Raw genomic sequence first — 13,349 nt, forward strand, 5'->3', positions numbered from 1 at the left:
GAATTCAAAAACAGCCAGCCAATAGATAAATTTTTACAAGATTTATTAACATAAATATTCACCCTTAGTTTCCACCAAAGTCTGGAGTCATAGAACTTCGGAGAGAGCTATGCCAAAATAACAAACAAAACAAGCTATCTTAAATGAAACTAACATCTTACCTACAAAAGTAACAAAACCAAATTACATGTGCTTACCTTCCTAACTTAAGAAACACAGGAGAAAACTGAACCCCAAAACAAAAAGGCCACTCTCCCCTACAAGATAAACTCCACAGAATCAATTTACAAGGTGATACAGTAAATGGCATGACTGGATGAAATGAGCGTGGGATGGAGTGTGGTATGGTGGAGTGCGACGAAGAACCCCCCACACACACACACTGCCAGCTGATCTTCATTGGCATCCTGATATACTCGGCACCTCCGGTGAGCACCAATCAGCTGTCAGCTTCGTCGTCAGGAACCAATCCGAGGTCGGCACCTGCATACTCACATTTGCATATAAAATTATGACAGTCATAACATAATGCAAAACTGTCATTGGGAGCTTTTCTTTTGTTGCTGTTGCTGAAACATAATTATATTATTTTCCATCCTGCTTCTTCTAAAGTAACTAAAAAAAAGTTTTTGATTTTCATGTAATTCTACACAGACAGTAAAAGTTCCAAACATTACATTGCATTTCTGGCAATAAATCTCCTAAATGAGACACACTGAAAGATAAATTAGTCTCTTTGTCTCTGATCCATCCTTTCATACTTCCCACTTTGTCTAATTTATCTAATTACTGCATGTGTTCAGACCTTCTGCTACAAGTCTTCTCATTCATATACAAGCACCGTTCTCATTTTCTGTAGTTCACTTCTGCTCGTCTCGCAGGCATCCACATCCCACATCCACCCCAACACTACTTTCAAGTGTCTCACAAGTACAGACTCAGATGTCCTCTCGCAAACTGCTCCGTTGAGACGAGCGCCAAACTCAGACACAATGTCAGCAGTGCCAGATTCTGCATTAATAATTCAGTATGAATTATGGTAATCAGGCATGCATAAATCCATGGTGAACATTTCCATACCCTCCATTCTTCATCTTAGCAAAATACCGCTGCACAACAGAACAGAATATATTAAATGCATGTGGTGAACATTTGAGATGCTCTGATTGTGAACTGAATTTTAAATGATTACCACCACATTTAGAGAAAATCAAAAAAAAAAAAAAAATCTCAGAACTCTTGAGTGATGAAGCACCAGAACAAACTAATAAACGTCTCATTTTTCCAACAAGATCTTTAATTAAGAACCGGCTCTGTGAGATTTACCTGGAAGTTATTTGCACTTTTGAATAATTCATATTAGTAGCAGTTAGTTATCATAATTGCTCTGCACCAACACAAGCTTCAAATTGTACTTGGCTAAATGCTTATTTTTAAAAACTCCTTAAAGAGAGCTATTGGAGAAAAAAAAGGTAAATCAGGCAAAAAGGCCAAGCTATGTAATAATTACAACAAAGACTGAATAATTGAACAAGCTCTTCAAGCTTGTGCCAACTGCTTGAGGCACCTGTGAGATGTTTTTCTTTTTCTATGGATACATTCAGCAATGCGTGGCACAGTGAAATTTCCAATTATTAGTTCAGTGTTTGCCACAATAAAGATTTCAATGAGCTCTTTGTTTGGTTTTTGGATTTGTGTTTATTCCAGATAAATGACCAAGCACCCGGGGAAAAATTAAATGTGTTTATTGTTTAGGTTATATCCCAGCACAGTGCTACCACACACACAGGACCTTTTATGTTTTTGTGTCATTAAAGCCCTCATTGTATTGCAACGAAGCATCAATCTCATGTGCGGTGGCATATGACTGTATTTTTTCCGACTTGCACATGAGAATGAACACAGACCATGTACCTGCCCTTGGATTCTAAAAAGAGGGGAATAAGAAATGAAAGCCCCAGGTGTCCTGAGGGGCACCTTGGTTCAAGGTAAACAAAAAGACCGGAGCTGTGAAAACTGTGGAGTTTCTCTGGGGAGTCTGTCATTGAGAAACAAAGATGGGGAAGTGGGTAAAGAAGGTGAAAAAACTCACAAGAACTAAGTTTTACGGGAAAAATCATGCATCCCATGCTGCTCAATGATAGCTTGGGATGCTTATTATGGTGTTTCATTTGAAACCAATTTCTGGGCAGATGAAAAAGGCGAAGGGTCATTGGGTTTTTTTTTTTTTGTATCATATATTGCTATTAAACTTCAATCTCAACATGTAGGAGAAAAGAAAATTCCCTGGATATCACAAGGATGAGAGCAAAGTCAGAGCTGGAAGATAAGAGGACAGTATTGTCTTCTCAGAGTGGGTCGTGTTTTTATGTGGCGGGGAGGTTTCCTTCTGAACACGGATCCTTTTTGAAATACTTATCATGCTGCTCAGTGTTGAAGCTGAGCTCAAAGGATTCAGCTTCTGAATTATAAGCTCTGCCGTGCAGTCTAAAAAAACTTACATTTAAAAAACTGAACATTCAGTTTTACTGTTTAAATCTTACAGGTATTTCATTTGGTGTTTGAAATAACCATTTTGATGCTAAAGCGCCAAGAGAATTACATTTTCATTGAATGTGTGTGTGCGTTATTGTAAACGTTAGTGAGGCGGGTCAAAGAGTGTGGAGTACGACTGAAAAAAAAAAATCATTTTAAATTCATAAGCTGTAGGGCCATCTCTGAACATAACGTTAAAAGAAAAAAAAGCTCCAGAGACAACAAGAACAAAGCCATATGAAGGGCAAAAAGCATAAAAAAAACCCAGATCTGGTGACCTTGCAGGTAGACAAGTAAAGACTTCGGACATGTTGAGTATGAGAGTTTTCTCCAGGAAGGAGTCATATTTGTGCATTTTCCTTTTTACATAGAATATATGGTTTAACAGTTTTAAAGGTGCACTCTGATAACATTATACACTCAGAGGTTCTTGTCATGAAAGATGACATTCTGTCTGTTAAAAAGGTTGGTGCTATATTTACGGCTTTGAAGGAAGAAAATGAACCCTAATGTAAATTATTGCTACAGCTCTCATTCACTTAAACAGAAGGCTGAACTCTAGAGAGAAAATGTGCTCCAGTTTATGTGTTTATAGCGTAATTAAATGGAAAGAAACACTGCACGCCATCATGATCTCATAATGTGTAAAATGAACATAAATCTGTCAAACTGCTCCATGTGGTGAGGACATGTTTAGGGTTTAAATGACATCCAAGTAACACAAGGCACTTTCACAAAACAGATCCGTGAAATGGCTGCAAGGAGAGCTTTAAGTCTCCTCTGACCGTTCATAAATCATTAATCAATCTGGACACATCCCGCATAAATGTGAGCTTTCAGAAAGAAAGCCACAATTTTTTAATGATGCAGAGTAGAGTAGGTGGTGGTCAGGAGCCGTTAAGGTCAAACCTTGAAAATAACCTTAAGCATACATGCAGATAAATTTGTTAGTAGCCTTTCACAGAGAAAGACAAGAAAACAGCCTTATTTACGTGCCTGACCAAAAAGCTCCAGTTTTTTTTTTCTAATCAGTTCCTAAAACTTCTCCCAGAAACTTTAGGGTTTATCAGGAAACATGTTTTTTGTATATTAATGTCATGAAATGAGCCCTTCCATGAAACCCAACGAGATTCAAAACACTATTTATAGTGCAATCAGAAAATGATGTTAAATAGATAAATGAATAAATGTCAAACATTCCTAGAAGCAATGCTTATCAATCTGTGCCTTTCATGCCAGAGTTTTAGACTAAGATTTGACAGGTTTGTAGCTGTTTAGGTCAAACTTTAAAAATAACCTCATGAGCGATCTCATGCAATGCTGCGAGGTGTCACGACTGTGACTGTGGCAGCCGTTCATCACGTGTAGAGGCACAATAAATGTTGATTTTCTGCAAGTTTCTTTGAACTCCATCCAGTGGTTCATGAGATAATTTCGTGACTCACTCGCTCACTCACAGACACGGGGCAAAAACATTATCGTGTGTCGATAATAAGCATGTCCGCACACCTAACATGTGTGTTTTTGGACAGTTGAAAAAGACCGGCGAACTCTGAGAAAATTCACAAAGGCTCGAGTAAACTTAAAAGAATTCCCACAGAAGAGCCCCAGCTGAGATCTGAACCTTTATGCTGTGATTCAGCAGAGCTAACCGGAGCTCCATTAAATATGAAACTTAAACAGATACTGCTGCTTTTTAATCTAAATATAAGAAAACAGTCGACCTTTAAACCTGCCAATCCTCTCATCATCCTTATAGTATTTGTGTCGGGGCTTAGAAGTGTGCACTATCATCTTCCCAACATCCAGGCTGGAGAAGGTAGCAGGAACATTGTGAAAAATCAGTTTTGATTGTCAGATTGTCAGAGTGTGTTCAGAGCCGCTCACAAAGATCGCACACTAAACCTTGTTTCTCTTTTGTGAGCTGCTCAGTGTGACAAATACAAGCCGATGTTCAGCGAGAAGTGTGTGCCCACATACCATACTGGAACATACAGTAATGATAGACAACAAGCCAATATCCAGCCCACGCTTGTGTCAATTTGCATGTTCTCTAGATAAATCTCTGCAAAAATGCCCGCTGAGCACAACTTACACAGAACTGAAGATCTGCCATTATGTCTTCTGACAGAAATGCTTCAGTTAGCAGAGGAGCTATGCACGGCAAACCGAATGACATAAATGCATCTTGAAGGATCACTCATGTGACTGGTAAAAACAGAAGGATACATTAATTCAACAAAGTAAAAACATCTTTAATGTTATAATTTCTAATGTGACCTTTCCTTATTTCATTGTCTGTAAATTACAGAGTAACTTATTTGACAAATTCTCCCCTGTTGAACTTTTTAAGTGAGCCATTTGCTTTAAAACTCTTTAATTGTAGTTTGAGGGTATTGTGAATGCAACATACCTCCTGAACTGTGTGTCATTCTGAGATAATTTCATTGCTCTGGACGTCTGTCTTCGGCTGATTTCATGATGTTGTCTTGCTCATAAATACAAAGCAGCTCTGAAAGCCGAGTGCCTGCCAGCTGTCTTAAACATAAATGTCTTTTTGTGATTTGACGTCCCATTAATGTTTTGTTTCCAAGCAGATGACTGCAGGACAAGTTATCATATTAACTTATTAAAACAAGAGCACAGAAGGTCCAGACTGACTGACTCATCTCTCAGACAGCACAGAACAATGTTTGTAGTATTTTTCTTTCTGCATGTATCACTCCTGCAAATCCTGACTGTAATAAGAAAGAAGCAAAGTGACATTGCACAGCTTTGTTTTGATTGCTATCATATCTGAAATATTTGTAATTCTTAACAAAGGTTTGAGATGAAAACATTTTACCAACCTTGGTATATGTTAGGAGCATTTGTACTATGATTTGTTTAAATGTGCAGAAGAAACAAATGTCAAATTTGTGTCTACAAACCAGTGAGCTTCAGGGTTTGAAGCTCTACAAGCAAATCTGACACATCCATCATCGTTATTTATTCCTTTTTAATACACAAAATACACCTTTGTCCTGTTAGTAAAGAATAGAAGTAAAGAAAAAAACAAGATTGTTTGGAAATAATGGCAGATTAAAGCCTATTAACAGCGTAAAAAAGTAAAGCGTGACTTTGTCTTTACGATAAAACAGATTACTCTTCCATTACTGTGATGTTTACGACAGCAGAGATAAGCCCCGTGTTTGTCATGGTGCTTACACACAATCTCAGCACATTTCTCCACCACATACTGCAGTGCTGGGAGGTTATAAAACTAAGACTATCATAGTATTTTGGTACTGTTAAACAATTTTTATTTATAGCTTTTCAGACTTCCTGTAGTTTCATTCACTGAATAGGTCATTATTCAAACAGAAAGTTGTTTCAAAACTAAGACTTTTCATTCAGGAAACATATTTATCATGATGGTGGGCAGGAGAGACTCTTACTGCTGATACACATAGTCGTTTATTTACAAAATATATACAAATGTGGATGAAGCAGGAGATGTTGAGGTAGATTCACTGAAAGGAGAGAAGTGTTAGTCCTTGATCTAGTAGTTGATAATGTGTCCACAGGTATTTGTGCAGGAATAAGTAGTCCACCTCATTCTTGGTTTCCTTTTAAGGTTTGAGGAGAGAACAAAGAAAAGATCTGTATGTCCGAGGAGATGAAGAAAGACGAATCTCAGAGTGAGCAGGCAGGTAAGTGTCCAAAGGTGTTTGTTTCTTCGTCCGTTTGTAGGTGAGGATCTGCGTAGGAGGAGATCAGATGTGAACGAGAAGATTCGTGAACTCATGAGAACTTGGAGCCAGCCTTCAGGAGAACTGGCAAAAGGCAAGAAACTGCAGGTAAATATATTCAAAAAACAAAAACAAAAACTCTTTTTCTCTGAGAAACTCCAGGAATGAAAACATAAACCACTATAACCACCAAGGTGACAGTTCAGTCAGGCACAGACTGATGGTCTGAGCAGACCTTAAAAAGGTGGAGCTGATGAGGACGATCGGACACCGGTGTGAGTCGCTGGCAGGAAGTGAGTTCGCAACGCAGCTCAGCCACTCGGCTTACCCACAGTTCCACCTGGAGAGGAAGAAAAAAGGGGAAAAAAGGAGGGAAGAGAAAGCTTGGAATAGACAGGAATCTTAACAACGTCATTAAAGTTTGATTATTTTGGTTTGATATACACTGATGCAAAGTCCCCCTAAAAAATGCATATAACAGCTGGCTCATCTTTGCTGTCATGCAACAAATAATGTGTGTGCAAAATAACAGGCAGAATAACATTTTTAACATTTTTATAATAAAGAAATGTTCTTTTTTTGTTTATTAGCAAAGTGTATATTTATGTTTAAGTGTGTTTAATGTAGTAGATTATGACTGTGTTTAAGATAAAAGCAATAAATAAATAGAAATGTAGTTGAATTCATAGTTTGTACACTGTTGGATTTACTGATAAGATTGTACTGGTTATATGTGATAAAAACAGACAATATTCAAAAGACTTTGTTGGGATTTTTGCATCCTGGTCAAGTCTTAACAAAAAGCTGTACTCTTCAACCAATTTCCTATTTTAATAAAAATTCTCGTAAAATAAAATGAAAACCACGGATTGATTGAAAGTCTAACTTTGATGTTGGTTTATTTTTTACAGCCCTAAAGAAAATGTTCCCACCTGTGACTTATTCTGTCATCAGAGAACAATTTGTGACAAAAAAAAAAAAAAAAAAAGCTGAATTGCATCACTAAATGCAAAGTGACTGTATTATAAAGAGACAGGAAAGGTGAGAGGAAGGTAAAAGACAGAATAAAAAAGATTGAACATTTTGCCCACACTGATTAAACACAGAGTTTGTGCCAGGAGGTTATTTTTTATGCTGATGAATGAATTTTTTTGACACAGGGTTGTACATCTTGAAATCTATCTTTTGTTGTTCTGCTAATAAAAAAAAGATGATTTGATACTTTTAAGATATGGGGATAAAAATCTGTCTTTTTTTAATCTTTAAATGATTTAACACGGCAAACAAATTTACTTCTCTAGATAAAGAGCTTTAATTTTTCTTCTCCTCCCTTCTGTTCAGATATGTTTGCACAGTATAGACTGACCTGGTTATAAATATGCATCGATTCATCCTGATGTCCTTCATCTCGATAAGTGTTTACAACCTGGTGATGACCATATGCTGCCTGAAGTGATTTATATTCTCAGTAAATGATGAAACAAAAGCACAAAACCTCAGCAGCCTCATTGCAATACTGAACAAAAGGAAATCTCATTACCACCTTATTAAGCCACATAATACAACAAAGTCCAAATTCACAACAAACTCATTCCCAATCATTACAAAGAGCGCTGCCTCTGAGAAATGTTTTCCCTGAACCCACCACGCCATGCTTTGATTGAACGGTTAAATGGTCTCATTTGGAGGTTAATAATTGTGTTAATCAGGATTAGAAGTCTCGGCAAAACCTGATAAATCTTCAGCTCTTAATTTTTGAAAGCTTTTGCTAGTCACAAGTAGAAATTAATTTTCACTTCTGTAGAAATCAAAAAACGCTGGTTTTGATTTATCTGATTTATGTACCAGAACGGACGTGTTCAAGAGAAGAACAAACAAACCGTCAACAAACTCTTAAAGCAGTAGTTCAGATCTTTTGAAATTACTATCAACTACTATCTTACGTGTTGTAGATACTTTAGCTCTTTAAGTTTAAAAAAATAGAGTTTAAGTCTGAACAGATTAAAACTGACAGAAGTACTAACACCACGTTTTGTAAAAGTACTGTGGGAAAAGTTTTGTTGACCATATTTGTACAATTTAATTCTCAAAAACTACACAAATTTGAATTTTTGGAGAGAAAATCACTCAAACTTCTATTTTTTTAGAATTAACGGTAGAAAAATCAGCTGATTATGTCATGAATTTAAGTATTTGAGTTTATTTTGTTTTATGTTTCTTTAATTCTGTGTTATTTCTTGTTCATCTTGTGTTTAGTTAAGTTCTTGTGTCGTTTGGCTTTCTGTGTTTTCCCTGCGTCACCACTCACCTGTCCTCTGCTCAGTAATTTTCCGGTCTGCCGGCCACGCCCACCTCACCTGTTCCTTGTCATGTTTCCAGCTGTCACTCATTTTCCTCTCACCCTCAGTCTCTGTTCTTTCATTCCTTTCCTTTCTGTCTGTTGTTCTAAGTCCACGCTCCTGTACTGTTTTCCACGCCATGGAAGTTTTTGTAATCTTGTTTTTCCGCTGCCGCGTCAGCCTTTGTTTTCTTTTTCTCTTTTTGTTAATAAATTAATTTTAGTTTTTACTTTGAGTCTGCTTTCTGGGTTCACCACGCTCCATCATAACTAACTTATTTCACATAAAGTTGTTTTATTTTCATTTCACAACAGAAGATGATTGATTTCTAAAACTCTCTTTTTCAAGAAATGCCAGGTGTTTCATTTTTAGAAATACAACAAAGAGAGAAAAAGAGTTTAGAAAGAGTTTACTTTTATTTTTAATCCTACTAATCTGAGTGTGATGAAACACGGAGGAACCTCTAAGAAAACTCCCATCTGGATTATGGGATGTCAAACTTATGATGGACAAGTGAAAAAGATGCACATTGATTAAACTCAATGCGGCAGAAGCAGTAATAGACACAATTTTTCATCCTTGTCACAATCTAGCACATTACTCACGAGGCTTATCAGTCAACAGTTTTGTCAGCGCAATATGCTGGTGAAGGCTGGCTACCACCTCAAACAAAGATAAGAATCCAGCTGCAAAGATCTGGAAATCAGACTTATCTCCAGCTCCATACCCTCAGGACCTGTTTTCACTTTTAGCTTCAGACCAAAAGCAGATGATACATGTGATTTGACGAGAGGCAGTTTTAACACATCATCTTGCTCCAACTGAAGAGCCACAAAAGGCTCTCTTTGCTCCCAGAGATCTGTAAACAGGCTGATGGATAAAATTTGAGGTGAACCCCTTTAATACTGGCCTTGTTGGAAATGTTTTGATAGCTCAGAGACAGAATTATCTTTATTGGCAGCTGCAGAAGGCAAAAGACGTTCCTGTCTGTGTGTGAGTTTGTTTGTAGATTTAGAAAAATGTCTCATGAACTACTGGGCAAATTTTAATCAAACTCTCAGAAATCATTAATTGAATGTTCATCTACAACTAATTAACTTTTGGAGTTAACATAATCAAAGATGGCTGCCACAACTAAGCAAACGTATCAAACAAAAATGACTCTAACTCAGTCCGTTTTCCTGATACTGAACTAAACTTTGATATGGTAGAGGTTGGGAGTTATCCCCATCACATACTTTGAGAAGAAAGCTACTGTAGTTTTACAACTTTGCATTAATTATTTACTCAACTCTGCCTGTGGGATATCTCATAAACCACTGGATGAATATTGTCATTTACAAGTTGGGCCAAAAAGGGCTATCGCTCTGTCTTTTTCATCATGAGATGATTTTAGTCTAAAACCTCTGCATGAAAAGAAGTAGGCGATATGGTCTTTAATTTCATTAATCTTCACTCAGGTCAGCGAGTGAAATCTGATTGCAGAGCAGCTCTTCCTGCAGCTCTTCTTGTTTACATAAATCCTTGTCAAGAGGACAAAGTTTAATCTTTTTTTGTGGATTTCATTAAAAAATTCACTTGGTGAGATGAAGACGATAGCCGTGTGCACGTATTATTATGATTCTCCTAATATTCTTGAAATGGTAAAGACAAGTTACAAGTTTTTTGTGACTCAGCAATTTATAGTTTATTAGGTGTCTTTGGCATTTATTTGAATGCATATTTCTTGTTTTATACCAGAAAACTGACTTTTCTCTGCATATTGTATGATTAAGAGGGCATAAAGAACGAAGTACACACTGGCTTCTGTCCAAGTCTGAGTTTTATAATTAAATGATTTACATATTTATTACTTCTGCTTCTGTGTATCCCAGAGATTAATGTAATAATGAAGCTGGAATTTGAGGATTAATCAGGAAAAAGTTGACCAAATGGAGCTTAACGTTTGAATTTGGCACTATGATGTGTGTATGCATGTGTGTTTGCAGCGTGGTGCCGTATACTCCTACTAGCCATCTGTACCTGCTGTTCACTTTCTCTAGTTTGTACAGGTAGATCATGGTGGATGATTTTCTTCTTGCCAGCTGACCACGGTTGCCTGGCTGAGCTCATGGTTATGAGTGAGCAACAGTTTCTGCTTTCTGTAAACGCTGTTAATGATGGAGTAAAACACACATTTCCTGTTTGATCCTTAGACAATCTGCAAACTGAACTCCATTTACGCATTAACCTAAAAAAAAAAAAATACTAGCACCATTTGGAGTTGTGTCTTGCAGGGTGAAACGAATCACCAGACAATTGTTGGATTTGTTTTTCTGCCTGTTGGTGTTACACGGTCGGTGTTGAAAGCAGCGACTTTCTGTGTGCAGCTGTAACACTGATGCTAAGAGTGAAGTTGTGTGCAGGAAACCAGAATCGATGAACTGATAAATGACAAACAGTTCAGCGGAGATGAGCAGAACTGAAGAATCAGTCAATAATTTTCTACTGGCTTCTTATTACAAGCAAATATTTTTCACATACAAGAAGCCATGTGAACAACATAACCAGTAATCAAATATTAATAACAAAAGCTCCAAGACGTGTAGTGTATGTCAAGTGAAAACTCTTAAATGCCTGATTTGTTGTCACTAACATTTTGGTCTCATCTGATGAAAATTTCTGAAGGCAGGTTGGAGCAGCTGGTAGATTAAATTAAAGTTATGAAATAAGAATTTGGCTGAGAAATGTTTTATTGAAACACTTTTTTCTTTCGTTTTTGCATTTGCTTCTCCCTCTGCAGCTAACCCAAGGTGGCTGGTTGCTGAAAGGTGATTGTTTTACCTTTAAACATCCCCAAAGAAGGTGGAAATTAATAATTAAAATGAAGAATTACAGGATTTTCAATTTCCTTGAATAAGACACTTTGGTTTGTGGTCATGTTGCTTCAATTTTAACTTATTCAAAAAAAATTGTGCCACAGATTTTCTCTCAGAACAGTCACAGAGTGCTTAAAGGTGTCTCAGTTTAGTTTTTTCTAAATTCTTTAGATCTAGAGCCGTATTTTGACACCTTCTCAAGAGCTCTCCTTATTTCAGAAAACATCTGAGGCTACAGTCATGAATGTTCAGCTGTAAGAAGCACACTAATTACAATTATTCTAAAAACCGATCCAGATCTGTCTATCTTTATTCCAAAAATGTACTGCAGTGGATCAAATCATAAACTTGGGAACCGCTGCTGAGATGGGTACAAAGCAAGTCAGGTGACTACAATGTAAGTGGAGGTGGGCAACAAAAAAATGTGGCCCAGAATGCATGTATGCACAAAAAATAAATGGTGTTTTTCAAAAAGCAGCTGCTAGGCTCACTGGTCAAAAACACTCAACATTCGATGAGACTGCAACTAAAAATTTGAGTTTTTTCTCCCAATTTGGATTCACCAGCTGGTCTCCAGCTCAGTTAAATACAGGCTTTATCACACAACCCACTGAGCACCAGTCAACAAGCCCTGATATTGGTGATTTCATGCTCAAACGGTCTGACCATCAATATTTTCATCAATTTTTTATTTAGCTCAGAGTGGATACAACATGAACATGTCACAACACAGATTGCTTTCTTTATTTCGAGTAGGTTCAGTCATTGATTTAATGTTTTATATCAAATGTCTTGGGTGTAAATATGGCATTATGTGAATTAAAAATTGTGCAGGCTTCACAGTCATCTATAAAGTGATGGCAACTCCGTCAGTGACACACTTAGTATAAAAGTGTATAAGCTGCATAAAAAAGACAAAACAGGCTAAAACCAATCAGATCACATCCTGTCAGCTAGAGGTTGATCTCTACTTATATCAAAACTTACTAATTTTAAAGATACATTTGCTCCATTTCTGTCAGTTTGTGTGTGGTGGAAGATTCAAATGCAGGTGAGGCTCCAGAGGCAGGAAGAGAATAAAAATTATATTATTTAAAACAAAAACCAAGGACAACACAAGGCAAGCAGTCCAAAAACATAAACAACAAAGAGACTGGCTGAGCATGACAAGAATGAAAATAAGACTTTCTATGAGGACCTAGACAACTAAATAAATAAAACATGGATCCCATAAAAAACAATGGCAGACCTGAGACTAAATATACACAGAGGGGTGCAATGAGTGAAATATTGCAGATGTGATAAAAAGTAAACTGAAACTTGGTGTTCGGGGATCAGAGAGCAAGACTAAAGGAGCAGTTTTTATGTAACTGTTAATGAAAATGAATTGTTTTTTTTATTTTTTGGTTGTTGTTGTGATGTGAGAATACCTGATGGATGCAGAGTCAATGATTTATAAGCTACAACATGTCCCCTCCCAACTTCATAACTTCAAACTATTGGTCGATGATTAGTTTTAAAGCGAAATATGCAGATAAATAAAAAGTTAATGCTTTGATTTCTAATCTGTTCACATTTGAATGAATTGAAAAATGGTTAAACGGCCTGATTTAATGAATGTTTTTAAATATTTCCTTTTATAAAAATTATTTTATTGAGCCAATTAAAAACTTTGGAAAAATCTTTAGATTTTGTCCACACAGAAATGCAATTTTCCCAAACAATATTTTCATTTGTTGTTTCTAAAAAAATAATTCACAGCTTTTCTATAATTTACAGTAATTCTCACATCTGGCCTGTGGTTTCCTTCTGCTCCTCCTCCTCCTCGTAATTCTTGATGATTTTTAATTGAAGACTATTGTCCTAAATTATACAACTGATATAAA

The 13,349-nt window shown here is 36.6% G+C and overlaps 1 long non-coding RNA gene across 1 annotated transcript; it reads right to left on the minus strand.

Annotated features, from left to right (window-relative positions):
- Positions 1 to 5,507: 5,507 nt before the first annotated feature.
- LOC112450542 lies at positions 5,508 to 8,610 on the minus strand. Its single transcript, XR_003039189.2, has 3 exons — positions 8,575 to 8,610; positions 6,502 to 6,606; positions 5,508 to 6,275 (listed from the first exon to the last, which is right to left on the minus strand). It is a non-coding gene; the product is annotated as an uncharacterized LOC112450542 (long non-coding RNA).
- Between the last annotated feature and the right edge of the window lie 4,739 nt (positions 8,611 to 13,349).

This window comes from Kryptolebias marmoratus, linkage group LG3, assembly GCF_001649575.2.
Source record: "Kryptolebias marmoratus isolate JLee-2015 linkage group LG3, ASM164957v2, whole genome shotgun sequence".
NCBI classification, from domain to species: domain Eukaryota; kingdom Metazoa; phylum Chordata; class Actinopteri; order Cyprinodontiformes; family Rivulidae; genus Kryptolebias; species Kryptolebias marmoratus.